Source organism: Cnephaeus nilssonii (assembly GCF_951640355.1).
Source record: "Cnephaeus nilssonii genome assembly, chromosome: 9".
Classification (NCBI taxonomy): domain Eukaryota; kingdom Metazoa; phylum Chordata; class Mammalia; order Chiroptera; family Vespertilionidae; genus Cnephaeus; species Cnephaeus nilssonii.
In genome coordinates, this window is record NC_137080.1 from 3135923 (window position 1) to 3150688 (window position 14766).

The 14766-nt window shown below is 50.3% G+C and overlaps 1 protein-coding gene across 10 annotated transcripts in view; it reads left to right on the forward strand.

The window, feature by feature from the left end:
- Positions 1 to 14766, forward strand: part of PRKN (parkin RBR E3 ubiquitin protein ligase) — a 529515-nt gene that overhangs the window by 385323 nt on the left and 129426 nt on the right. The gene's annotated exons all lie outside the window — the stretch shown is intronic.

Genomic DNA, 14766 nt, shown 5'->3' on the forward strand with positions numbered 1-14766 from the left:
GTTTTTATAGAAACAAACCGGATTGTCTTGTGTTTGCTCAGTAGAAGCGCTCTCCTCATTCATCACTTGCTTGATTTTTAAGCGTCTTGCTAAGTGCCATGGCCTCACGCCCCACCCGGGTCACGTCCCAGGGCCCATCCCAGCCCCGAGGTGAGGTCCGCGTCAGAGATAGCGGCGCTCCCTTCCTCGGCCTGCCACCCTCCCTCCCGGGCGGGGCCTGCAGTGTTAGTGGTATTAGCGCGCTCTTGAATTAACGGCTTCTCTGCAGGAACCTTGACTCACCTTAAGTCGCGTGTGTGGCTAAACAGAGTTAGCTAAGGGAGATGGTGTAGCCAAGCACAGGCAGCCTTCTAGAAAAGGGAACTAACGAGCGAGGGCCTCCCCTGAGTCTCTGCAGGTGGACCCCACTGTCCCTCCAGGCTGTCCCCTGTCCACGATGACACGGCGGCATCTGACATGCTGACCAAGGTCTGGGAGGGTCCAGCACCAGCCTGAGCATTCTTAGTGGAGCTTAGTTTTTTCATATTTTAGATGATATAAGCCCTAAGAACACCTCCAGTAAGCCAGCACACCTCCACTGTGGGTATTCAGCACACTGAGCACATGTCCTGGGGTGCACCAGAGGACAGGGAGCCACGCTCAAATCCCGATGCCGAGACGGAACCTGTGCAGGGCCAGTGACTGGACGGGGGTGTGCCTCGGTTTCGCTTTAGGGTAAAACAGGGAGACACAGCAGCACCCCTTTCAGACACTGTCATGGGGACGGGCGAAAACAAAGCCGTAGCAGGTGCCTTTAGGCTACATGCTGGAGGCAGCTCAGAATGAACAGTGGCTTTTGTTACTTTGGTTGTTACATAAGCATGCATTCCCATGGACGGTACGACTTAATGTGTGTGCATATGCATGTATATTCGTAGAGGAACATGTATTTAGACATTCCTTAACTGTAGACAGGCATTTCCTGTAACTCAATGCATAAATCCACCAATTACCAGGCACTATCCACCTATCCAGCTCTGGGCACCTTTTCCCTTTGGTTTATTTAACTTTGCCCTGATTCACAGGGCGCAGAGTAAGACAGACTATAAAGTAGAAATACTACAGAATTAGAAAACCACCATTTTCAGACTCTCAGGAGGAAGAGCAGACTATTGGGAACAAGAGTGGGTTGAACCCATGTCGTTTCTGAGGCACAGGTGAGCATACTGCGGGGTTCATTAGCAGCCGATGTCAATGGCGATGGCTCATCACTAAGACGGAAGTCATGTGTGTGCGAACAAAGGGGCTCCAGGTCTCGCCAGGCCCGCCGGAAGGTGGGGTGTGGCTGGTCCCATTGGTTCGGTGCTGGGAACTCTCCCCTCGGCTCTGAGCCGACCTCGGCTGCTCCGTGGGAGGTGACTGGACCTCCAGGTCAGGGCCTGGCATTGTCCTTGGTTTCTGGAAGCTCAGGCGCCGACCTTGTTGGTTCTCTGAAGGATGTCCGTTTCCCGTCCCGCCATGCCAGCTGACATGCCTGGCCAAAACGGTTCCGTTCCTGGTGGGGACCACCAGCTGTCCTTGGAGTACAGTTCCTCCAAGAAAATTATATGTCTCCAAGGGGCATTTCATTCCTAACGCCATCACTGCCTTTCGGTGACAAAGTTCATACCTAACGACAGATGTTTCTTCAGCCCTAGCAGCCACTCACACACATAAGTGCACACTTACACACACTCATACACACTCATTCACACCACACACACACAAACATACACACTCTCACACACACAGACACAACACACACACTCACACATACATGCACACATACTCACACACATGCGTGCACACACACACACTCATACACACTCATTCACACCACACACACACAAACATACATACTCACACACACACACTCATACACATTCACACAACACACACAAACATACACACTTTCACACACACAACATACATACATACACACACTCATACATGCACACCTACTCACACACATGCATTCACACACTATACATGCACACTCACACACACAGACACAACACACACACTCACACATACATGCACACCTACTCACACACATGCGTGCACACACACTCATACACACTCATTCACACCACACACACACAAACATACATACTCACACACACTCATACACATTCACGCAACACACACAAACATACACACTTTCACACACACAACACACATACATACACACACTCATACATGCACACCTACTCACACACATGCATTCACACAATATACATGCACACTCACACACACAGTCACACACACACATGCAGTAACTGATAAAACCTTCTTACTGTGTGGTGTCTTGTATTAATGAGATTTCATGCATAGAAATTGCTAGAAGCCACTGACCTCCAAGTAGCTTTGAAATAATTAATAATGTGCTTAGGGGGGTGATTTGCATATTCATGAGGGTTTATATCTTTGGTTCCTCAGCAGGACAGTGAAACAAGTTAATGTTCCCAGTGCAGCCCCAGTTAGCAAGAGGAGTGCTTTAATACTCTAGCGTCAGGATGAAATGAGTCTGTAATATCTGGACGACACGGCGCCTGTTTCCAGTAAAACCTGAGCCCGCCCAGGCCATGCTGGAGGTGCCCTTGCTGACTCCGCTTAGGCGTTCAGGAAGGTGTTGTTCTCATCTCTTTCCTCTCGCCTTTACTCGAAGTCGTTTCTCTTGGAGTGACGTGCTCATAGAGGGAAACGTCGAACCAAAAGCGCACAAGTCCAGGAAGGAGGAGAGGGAGACCTGTTGGGGGAAGTGGTGCGATTTGGTCTGATGTCAGTTCGACCCCCTCCCCCCAGCTGCCAGGAACAGCGCTTTCCTGGGGTGACCAGCGACAGTGCTTCAGTGGTCACTGCTGTGGGAGTCCGCAGGGCCCATCACACCTACCGCCACTGGGCCCCCAGGACAGATTGATCTCGCAGTCTGGAGGCGGCGGGCCACGTCCAGGCGCCACGGGTCCAGGGCTCAGAGGCCTCCTGGGCTGGCAGAGGGCGACCCCAGGCTGCTCCCCACGCTGCCACCTTCAGGCTGCTCCCCACATGGCCGCCCGGGGTAGGAGGTGCTCCCACGTGGCCGCCCCCCCATGCTCTTCAGGTGGCCGCCCCCCCATGCTCTTCAGGTGGCCGCCCCCCCATGCTCTTCAGGTGGCCACCCCATCGGGCCTGCAGCCCGGTGTCTCTCCGTTGTGCTCATCTCTTTCTATTAAGGACACTAGTCAGCTAGATCACCCTAATGGCCGCCCTTTTACCTAGTCACCCCTTTAACGCCCTTTCTCCAAACACAGTCATACCCTGAGGGGCTGAGGTCTGGGGTTTCCATGTATGAATGTTTGAAGGACACAATCCAGTCCATACCAGCCACCTTCTAGGTTGTCAAATCGATTGTAAATACTGGGCACCCCCAAATTCAGAGACGGTCTATTGAACATGAGCCCTGTACATGAGTTCTGCTCCACAGGCTTAAATGACCTGGTGTCCCCGACATGCCCCACCCCACCCCTCAGGATGCCTGGCTCCCACCCTCAACACCATGTGCCTACGCAATGCAGGGAACCTTCTGCCACCTACTTTGAAAATCAGGACTCCCTGACACACATTTCACGGAGGGTCCCCTGAACTTCTCCATCCTCGTGAAAGTAAAAGCAGGGTGACCTCTGCGGTGGAGGCCGTCAGTATGGCGTTTGCAGCCTCGACTCAGTCCTCGGTTCCCAGATGCATCGTCACACAGCCGGGCTCTAACGGGTTTGACTGGTCATTGGAGACCCGCCGCTGTAGCCAGCAGAACCCGCATGGAAAGCTCACACCCACACGCAGCTCACTGCCTGCCTGGGTGGGGGCGGAGTTTCAGATGGGTGGCAGGTTTCCCCCAAAGTGGTGTTTCTGCCTTTTGGCTCTGCCATGGGACCTACCACTCTCTTCATGGCCAGACTGATCCCCAGACCCAGGACCCAGCTGGCATGGGGGAAGGAAATGATGAGAAAGACGTGCATCCTTCTTAGAAACCCTAGCATGGAAATGACACACCCCTTCACTGACCAGTGCATAGCCATTGGCCTGGCATGCTGCAAGGGAGTCGGGGAAGTGAAGTCTAGGTAAACGCCTGGTGCAGAGAAGAAGATTTAGATTGGACACGTGGAAGTCTCTTCAAAAGGTCTTTGGGGTGTTGACAGCTCAGCGTCCAGGAGGCAGACTCCATTGCACACTCGTGAGTCGGGGAGCGTGGGCCAGGTCCTGATGGCTGTCAGCTGATGCCAATCCCATTCCAGACCCACTTCATCAGAGGTGCAACAGCTTTGCTCATTTAAAATGAAAAGACTGAGGGATCTCTTCCCCTTTGGGATAGCATGGATGGACCTGGAAAATACTATCCTAAGTGAAATAAGCCAGTCAGAGAAACACAAGTGGCACATGATCTCACTCCTCTATTTACTTCTATGAATTTTACTTCTATGAAATTTATTGGACTCTGAGTAAAAAACAATCAAATCAATAAGTGAAGAAAGTACTTACTGATAGATATGCAAGATACACTCACATCTCAGTCTCCAGGTGGTACCTTTAGATCAATAGTTGTCAAACTGTGTTCCGTGGAACCCTGGGAAGCGTTACCCATCTGCTGGATCTGGGATTATTTTATATAGAAGGAAATATGTAGGTAGCAACAGTACGCATTATGTTGTTGCTGTTATATTAACTGATGGTCCTACTTCAGTACTTAGCAAGAGCACAGGAGGCAAAACCAAAGATCTACAGCAAGGATAGGGAACATCTGGCCCTCGGGCCATATAAGGCCCATGAAATGATTTGGTCTGGCCCTGCCAAGGCATTAGGGGTGACTTAATTAAATGTTTGACCAAATAGAGCAGGCTAATTTTTAAGTTGATAATTTTGTAAGGCCCGCAAATGATGTTATAAATATTCAAATGGCCCTTTGCAGAGAAAAGGTTCCCCGCCCCTGGCCTATAGTCTTCAAGCAATAGCAGAAACTTTGTTTAAAATGGGTTAGTTGTCTAGCCCGGCCAGTGTGGCTCAATGGTTGAGCATTGGCCTATGAAGCAGGAGGTCACGGTTCGATTCCCAATTAGGGCACATGCCTGAGCTGTGGGCTCGATCCACAGTGTGGGCATGCAAGAGGCAGCTGATCAATGATTCTGTCTCATCATTGATGTTTCTATCTCTCTCTTCCTCTCTCTCCCTCTCTGAAATAAATAAAAATATATTTTAAAAATAAATAAAATGATTTAGTTGTCTTTATATTGCATTTTTAAAAGAATAAAATAGAACTACATAGTTTTCATTGTTAACTAAAATAACATTTTAAAAATGGCGAAGACCAAATTTTAATTGCCCTATTAATTGAAATAGAGGGGAAACGAGTTTGTTAAAGTACTGTGTTATGGGCTCTGGTCGGGGCATGTGCAAGAGGCATCCAATCGCTGTCTCTCTCACATCGATGTTTCTCTCTGTGCGTCTTTCCCCCTCCCTTCTATTCTCTAAAAATCAATGGAAAAAATACCCTTGAGTGAAGATTAACAAAAACCCCGGTGTTATGGAATATTTTTAGCAGGACCTAAAAGTAAAAGAATGTGGGGCACTTGACCCTCTACAGCAACTCGAAGCAGTTTCTCCTTTGGGCGTCTTACCCCCTGTTTTAGTTTGAACGTGCTCGTTCAGGTAGAGGCCGTCTCTTTTCCGTTGCCCACCGCAGTGACATCAGCTGGTCTCGCTGAGCTTTTGTCCCTCACGTGTAACTAGGCAAGTACTAGAAGATGTGGGCTCAGAGTTCTCTTGTTGGATGGAACACCACCACCACCAGCATCAGAAATGATTCGCCTCATACACCGCGTGAGAGGCTCCGCTTCGGGAACCGGGTGCTGGTCCAGGCTACCCGCAGCCTCAGCAGCTCCCTCCGCGTCAGTTCCAGGAGTAACTGCCTGGGAAGTGTGCCCAGCTACGCACACACGGGCGTAAATCAGCAATAATAAATCACACTCCACTCCCTAAAGCAGACCGCGAGGCTGCGAGTTCGCCATTCTTCCTTCTGGTCCAAAAATAAAAATAGACCAAGGTAGAAAAAACGCGCAAAGCTGATCCTGGGATTTGCAACCAGCTTGGACAGGACCTCAATCCTGAGCGAGTTTAAAAGCCCTGCCCACCACTTCCCACGTTGCCTGCAGCCGGGAGCCCAGCCCGGGGAGAAGAGCCGTGTGCCATCTGCACAGGGCCTGGCAGGGTGGCTGTTCTCCCTGACCTGAGTGTCAGGTCACGTGACGTGTTTGTGGGAAAGTTGCAGGGGAGCATTGAAGACTGCAGAAGCTTTTGGGGGGAATTCTAACTGTTAACAGGGATATTCTGTTTATCAGAGAGACTGACATGAGACTCAAGTAGATAAGCATTTCAAAAAATTACCCAGTTACATACTTAACCACTCCCAGGCCTTCTGGTCTCCTGGGAAAATGGCGTGCCTTTTACCAAATATCACCATGAATTGTATGTTGGCAGGTGAACATTTTGCAACCCTCTACCAAGCTCCCCTGTTATTTTGTACTCCCGGGCCCAAATCCATTCATCTAACTATCTACTCATCCATCCACCTGTCCATCATCATCCATCATCCATCCATCATCTATCCATCCATCCATCATCTATCCATCCATCCATCCATCTGTCCATCATCATCCATCATCCATCCATCATCTATCCACCCATTCATCCATCTATCCATCCATCATTATCCATTCATCCATCCATCCATTGATTTATTATTTCTGATCTCATTGCACAATATTAATAATAGAAATGCAAAAGTCAACAGATAATTTTTTTCTTTTCAATAATCTTCCAGTCTTATTTGGGAACAGAGACACAATAAACATGACAGTAAATTATTGATCTACTAGAGACACATACCTACTCTATGTTGTTGCAACATAATGGCTCATTATTTTACTTGTTCTTAATAAACATGGCCATGATATCTTGAGAGTAGGGCATTAATTTTGAGTAATTATCTAGAGCATCTACTCAAGCCATAAAGTTCTTTGGTAGGATTTGGCGTCTATTTTAAGAGATTCTGTTCTTCTGAAATCATCGCTGAATACTGAAAGCACAACACTGTTGTTTGTGCCCAAAGAATGTGTGTGCGTTGAAAGATTTGCTGCATCAGTGAACGCCTGACTTGCTCATGTCATCAACAGCAGTTCGGATATGTGCCGCTACGTGCTGACAACCCACAGATGTTAGAGAGCATGAGCAATGTTTGATGGTTTGTGCCTTTAGAGCACTTGTGCGTCAACTCGCCATTCTTTTGCATTGAGTTTGGATTATGCTTAACCGAAGGTATTGGAACTAAAATTGTGGGGAAATGGATTTTTCTCATCTTTGAATATATTGTTTTGCTCTATTTAGCATGCCATTTTCGTTAGGAATAAGACTGTAAGAATCCAGTTCCGGCACACATGCCGGTGTTGTGTCGCCGTGCCCCGGCTGTGATGTGTTTTTATAATATTGACGTGACTTGGTCTGACATTGTGAAATCATTTACAAATTCAGCTCAGCCTTACACTGTTACCAATTAAAGCGTGAGTGACACTAACTAATTAAATCGAGGAAAAGGGTATTCATAAGTGGATGATGTAAACTGAAAATAAAGTTAGCAATTGACATTATGACCACAGGATTTTTTTTAATTTTTTTTTTTTAAGAATGAGCTGTGTGTTAAAAGGGCATATTTCTAGATGAGAAAGACAAAAGGCCATTTGATTGACAAACGTACTTTGTGGTCTAATCAGTTCCATTTGTACCTTGTTCACAGAAAGTGAACAAGGCCCGTCTTCAATTTCATTACAAGCTTCCTTCATGTTAGTCAACTATCAGATGCATCAACCAATCAGTTCCGCTTTAGAAAGCAGAACCCAGGTGTATGCTTAGGACCTAAGCCGCACCCTGCAGCGGCTGTGATCTGAGGGTGGAGGGCACGCTGGAGTCCGGGCCCCCATCCCTCCCAGAGGCCTGCAGGACCCCTAGCTTGCCTCCCAGCCGCCTTCACCTCGGGCCCTCGGCCCCTTATACTCTCACTCCCACTGTTCCCCACAAACCCCCCTCCTCAACCCTCCTGCACCTGCCCCAGGCCCCCTCCCACCTGCCCGGGCCCAGTGAGCTCCCCATTTCTCTGCCTTTAGCCTGTTGTTTCCTCCTCTGCGACTCGATTAGAACCCAGCCATCCCCCAAGGACACCCTTCCCTCCTCTGACACGGCTCATATGACATAGGGCAGGCATCCTCAAACTACGGCCCGCAGGCCACAGGCGGGTGTTTTTGCTGTTTTGTTTTTTTACTTCAAAATAAGATATGTGCAGTGTGCATAGGAATTTGTTCATAGTTTTTTTTAAACTATAGTCCGGCCCTCCAACGGTCTGAGGGACAGTGAACTGGCCCCCTGTTTAAAAAGTTTGAGGACCCCTGACATAGGGTTTAGTGACACTTCCCTCTTAAAAGCCACTTACACCGCATGTCACATAAGCCAGGCCCTGGCCACCGCTCCCTGCTTGCTTTAAGCTGCTCTGGGATCCTCTGCCGTTAGCGTGTTCGGTTGTTAGTTTATCTGATGTCATCCCTTAGCGGCAGGAGCAAGGCCCTCTTGCTCACTGTGGGGTTCTCAGCGCCCTCACTGCCTGCAACACCTAGTCGGGCGCAGGAAATGATCAGGAGGATTATTGAACACAAATAAATATCCCCATCTGGCCTTCGGTGTTTATCTACTTTAACCCTCAACTTATTTTATGGTTGTGTCATTTTGTTGATATTCTCACACACTTTTAAAAGCACCAACATAGTTTAAAGTGAAACACCTGCGTGGATGTACAGGTCATCATGAATGCGGAGTGTAGTCCAGGTTTCGTGCTGGCCGACAAGCCAAGCTGTTGTGTGAACGTCACCCTGGGAGGCTGCAGTGAGTGACAGGCAGTGGCCCGGCATTCTGCTGGCACAGTTCTGACGGGTCTGCAGGGAGGAACCTGAACAGAGGCGGGGCCTCCCTGAGGAGGTGTGCTCACCTGTCCGTGGAGGTGTTGACCGAGAACAGGGGGATTTTACAACTTGAGCAAGAAAACAGGCCTCAGTGACATTCATTCTGTAACCATATGTTTTTGCGTTGCTTGCACATTGATCCTGTTGAAATTGTCGTCACGCATTTCTCCAATGTGCATTATTTGTGATGCTGCTAACTCACCACCCGTGAGATGGGGCCTGGAGCACGTGATGTGGACAGAGGCCCCGGTGTGCCGGCCAGAGCAGGCAGTTCCCCAGGAAAGCTCATCGGAATGTCTCCCGTGGTCCCCCGCCGCCCCGTGGCCGCTTTCCTGACTAGGAACCCCCGCCCCACTCCCTGGGAGACTGGCTCAGACTAATTGCGGATTTGGTCAACAAGATCTGGGTGTTAATTCCCATGCATTGAAGGTCACACCAGACTTTCGATTCAGCCACTCGATCAATTCAAAGGCAGACTTTCAATCCTGACTTTAAAACACTGACTCACCTATGGGCTCGGCAGGGAGAAAAAGTGGCCTGGACGCCTCGCTTATGGCGCTTTCGGATCACCAGCCCTGCTCCCAGCGCATTAGTCCCAACAATTACTCACAACGGAAGTCGATCAGAAGCTCCAGAGCGAGCCGGGAAGGCGGTCCCTGGGAGCGCGTGGGGCTTGGGGTGGTGTCGGTCAGCTGAGTGACAGCCGTGTTTGGGAAGATGGAGGAACTGTCAGCGTGTCTGAGGAGGAAGGAAAAGAGTGGCTGGTTCGCTTCGGCCTCTCCGGGCATCTTCCATGGCGACGTCACCCACGTGTGGGCAGCGGAGGCACAGACGGCGCACCTAAGCTGGTGACAAAGGTGCTCCGAGCAGCTCTCCCCTCCCGGCTCCGGGGCCACGGGTAATCAGGACCCCGAGCCCGGCTATGATCCGCGAGCTCCTCTCAGCCGGGAAGGGCGCATGCCTGGGTGGGGGGCTCCATCCCCAGTGGGGGGCGTCCAGGAGGCAGCTGCTCAATGGCTCTCTCTCATCGGTGATGTTTCTCTCTCTCTCTCCCTCTCCCTTCCTCTCTGAAATCAATAAAGACACATTTTTTAAAAAGAAAAAAAAGCTCCATTTCTGGGACCTGTGAAGACAGTCATGGTGGCCACGCGCTGTTTAATATTCCGCGAGAGCTCACCGGAAAGGAGCTTTTACTTGGAGGAGAGCGCGCCGCTGGACTGAAATGTCAAATTGCTTTGGGCAGAAATTATATCAACTCGGTTTGAAAATTCTAGTTGACTCCGCCTGACCCAGAGTCCTCATTAATAGTTACTCGTGTCTTTGAATTAGAAAGGGGGAAAAAACACACAAAGGAAGATGTGAAAGAGAGAGAGAGAGAGAGAGAGAGAGAGAGAGAGAGAGAGAGAGAGAGAGAATTACTTAGACACTGTTACCTTGGCAGGCGGACAGCTCTCAGACACGATAGTTTGAGAAAGTGGCGAGAGGGTTCTGTGAGAGGACGTGAACCCTGGCGTAGACTTCCTTCCAGATTAAATTATGCACATCACTACCACACCTGCTTACTTTTTATGATTCAAATAAAACTTGTAAACTATACAAATAAAAGGAACGTAAAATAGCAATCACACCCCTTTTATTGACAGTTGAAGAAATACAGACGCAATGAGGTCAAAGGAGCTGCCAGGTGAAGGACGCTGGTCTTTACTTGGTCCTGACCCCAGGGGGCGCCTGACCCCACCCATGCCTTCCTCCCTGACATCCCACAGTCTCTCCCATAGTTTCCCTTGCATGACTTTTCTTAATACTCAGTCACCTTACTGGATTCTCTAGTCTGGATTCTTGGCAAGACTGGCCTTAGGCAGACTTACAGCCAATAAAATATGTATGTGGGTCAGCACCCAGATTTTACTTTTGGACCCACTGGGTGGTGGCAGCACAGCCAGCCTGCCTGCTGGGACACCGTGTGTAAAGCTAAGGTAGACGTGGCACTCACGTGGTGACACAGATCTCACGGAGACCATGCCTCAGGGGGCGTCAGGGTCAGCCTCCAGGTCTCGCTCCCTCACTCACCAGTTCCTCATCCACCCTGCTTGGCGCTGGGTCCACAGCCCACATTTTTCCAGAACTCACACCACAGCCCGCTGGCCTGAGATCCCGGAGCCCACAGCCTGTGCCCTACACCAGTGGTCGGCAAACTCATTAGTCAACAGAGCCAAATATCAACAGTACAACGATTGAAATTTCTTTTGAGAGCCTAATTTTTTAAACTTAAACTTCTTCTAATGCCAGTTCTTCAAAACAGACTCGCCCAGGCCGTGGTATTTTGTGGAAGAGCCACACTCAAGGGGCCGAAGAGCCGCATGTGGCTCGCGAACCATGGTTTGCCGACCACTGCCCTACATGTTACCTTCTCCAAGCCCAGCTGCTCAGCAGGTGGGTATCCCGGTCCACCCCTTACAGGGGAACACAGGTGCCCAAGGAGGTAGAAGAACCTGCCCAGATGGTGAGCCACAGGCGGAGCCCAGGTCAGCAGGAGTCTGTGGCCCAAAAGGCCGTGACTTTGGTAATTGCTCCATGAACGTCAGACTTGGCATTTGACTGAGTTCTTTCCTGGGTGGGATTCCGTCTTCCTCTGCATGTTCTCACACATGTGCAGGTTCAGGCCTCTGTAAACAGTACATGGGTGAACAAGTGAGTGTGTGGACGAGTGAGTGTGTGAACAAGTGAGTGAGTGAGTGAGCGAACAGATGCATTTGTTTTATTCCCAGGACTCCGGGGAACGATGTGTTATCTTACATTACAGAGCAGGTGGTCAGGAAATATTGATCAAACCAAAGAAACGTTAAAGGAAAAATAAATAAGCAGAATTGGGGTGCGCAGTAGATTGAACTGATCTCACCTGTCAGCATGTCTGTGGAAGGGAGAGCAGCAGCGAGCACGCACTCGGGGCCGCAGAGGGGGCCGGGGTGGTCAGGCCCGGGCTGCGCACCTTCTTCCCTGCCTGTATCCGTGCGGGCACATCGCACGGGGCAACGAAAACGTCTTCCTGAGAAAAGCCTGCTGCAAGCTTGACTTCAGGAACAGTACTGGCTGCGCTAAGAGGAAGAGGAGACGCGGCTATGGGCGTTCAGAATGTGAACCTGATCCCTGTGGGGCGTCGCCGTAGTGATCAGGCAGCAGGAAAGCGCCGTGCGCCGTTATGTGAGCCCAGGAGACACGTTCCGGCCACAGATAACGTGAATGATGCCAGTACTTCCGTCACTGGAGTCCCGCTCCATGTGCCGCCTGGATTGGACAGTGGATTCAGGTCTCTGATTTGTGAACCATCGACTGAAAGAATCAATCGCTTTAAAACATGAGCAACCAAACCTCCCGATGCCAAGAACATCCACCTAAACTGGCCTGCATTCTCGGGAAATTGGTCGTTTGTTCATCCTGCTGCCTGACCGAGGACCACCAACTCCGTGGCTTCGATCAGTACTTTCCCCGGAAGCCGGCGCTGGCTGTCTCCATCCGTCCATCGGTCAGGCGCCCTTTTCATTATCGTGGTAAAGAGCCGTGACCTCCCGCGCGTTTACCTGTACAACACGGCATAGTTAGCTCCCCGGTAAGAGGCCTGTCAGAGTGTCCCTGCCTTACAGGGGCGTTCCACAGCCTGACCCGGAACCTGTCCCCCCACACTGTTCTAACTCGCAGGCTTCAATGCTTTCTCATTCGTCACCAGTCCCTCTGACGCGCGTCACACCCGGGTCGGACATCTCCGAGCTGAGTTTAAACCGGATTCGGTGAAACAACGAACGAGAAACAGCCTCAAACTATAACCGGCCTGCAGACAGGACGCGGCGGTGCCTGAAGCGGGCTGTTCTCGCCGCGGGCAGGTGGCTCCGTCGGTCGGAGCATCGTTCATGCACCCAAAGGTGGCAGGCTTGGTTCCCAGAGGGCACATGCCTAGGTTGCTGGTTTGATGTCCAGCAGGGCGCTTATGGGAAGCAACCTATCAATGTGTTTTTCTCACATCGATGTCTCTCACATCGATGTCTGTCTCTCTCCCGCTCTTTCTCTTTCTCCCTGCCTCTCTCTCTAAAAACATCAAAGAAAAAAATATGTCCTCGGGTGAGGATTAAAAAATAAATTAAAAACGAATAATCATAAATTGGTTATTCTTCTACCCAGATAAATTTTTTCAGCCTATAATAACCAAATATAATAATGGTTTCACTTAAAAACACAATTGATGATTACTTTATACACACATGCAGAGTAAATTTGTCATTTTTTAAATTATTAAGAAAGAAGAATTCCATCTATAGATTTTCTTTAAAAGTAGCCCTCCCCCCTCCAATTCTGTGTCAGTCTCAGTCTTCATGTGAAGCTCTGGTTTCCATCTGGCGCTACCTTGTGGCGTTGTCAGAGGGGGTGCGTCTGACATAAAGAAGCGTACAAAAGCCACCATGGTGGTTATTAAGTCTTCTTAATTAAAGATCGGTGATGCCGCGTCTCGGTTGGATTTGGGGATTACAACAGCAAAGTGGATTGTGTTGAGAGTTGGACAAAGGAAGTGGTTGTCGTGGCTAATTAATTCCTTCTGTTTGTCTCACTCATCCTCACAATCCCTGAGTGTTAGAGCCACTTCCGGGCCGAGGCCCACTGCTCCGTCGCCCGGCGTGCATCCGAGTGGGACGTCCATCAGCTTGGTGCCCGTGGGCTCCAGAGCTCCGAGTTCCTCTTCTTGGGGGACAGGGTGTGAGGAGGAGGAGGTGTGGTCGGTGTGCACCACTGCGCATGTTTCTGGCGCATGTTTTATTGCACAAAATATTGTCCTGCTTTGGCTGCCTGCCTGGCTTGGCCTGCTTACATTGTGAAGGATGGGGTAGCTGGGATCTCCTCAGACCTTCACGCCTGCTTCCGGAGCCTGGGTGCCATCCCCCCTGGGGCAGGCGTGCCCCCGGAGGGACTGCGGGGTTCAGAAGCCTCCAAAGAACCCCCCACCGGGAGGTGAACACATGCTCGCTTACAGGAAGCCTGGCCTGTGTCCTTTGCTCATTTGTTCTAACCATGGTCATCGGTGACTGTTATGACAGGTTACGACAGTATTGGTCATGCTTTTTCAAGACATCTGCCCAGAAAACCTGCGTCCGGTTGTCCTGACCTGCACTCTGTGATGTCAGGTAGCGGGGGCGTGAGGCCCACCTGCCGTCAACCGGGGCAGGCGCAGCGCCGGGCTGGCCGGACCCCTCACCCGGGGTTTAGAGAGACAGACCCAGCCCAGGTGGGTGGGTCTTCTTAAAAAAGCAAAGCCGATGGAGAAGCAAGATGAGCAGAGAGCCCTGGCTGGTGGCTCGGCAGTTTATCATTGTCCCGCACGAACACATACACCACATCGTGGTGGGTTCTGTTTCCGGTCGGGGAAGGTGTCCGGTTGCAGGTTCGATCCCCAGTCGGTCAGAGACAATACTGGGAGGCAACCGGTCGATGTTGCTCTCTCACATCGATGTTTCTCTCTCTCTCCCTTTCTCTAAAAATCAATAAAAACATACCCTCACATAAGGTAGATATATATTAGCCACGGGGAGAGCTGCTAGCATTGGTCCCGCATCAGGAATCACGAATTTCCTGTGATTACAAGTCCATGTCTGTGAAATTGCATTTCTCCTTGCATTTTGGTAGGAAAAGAATTGATCCTCTCAGCTCCCCCTGCTGAGACCCAGGAGAAGTT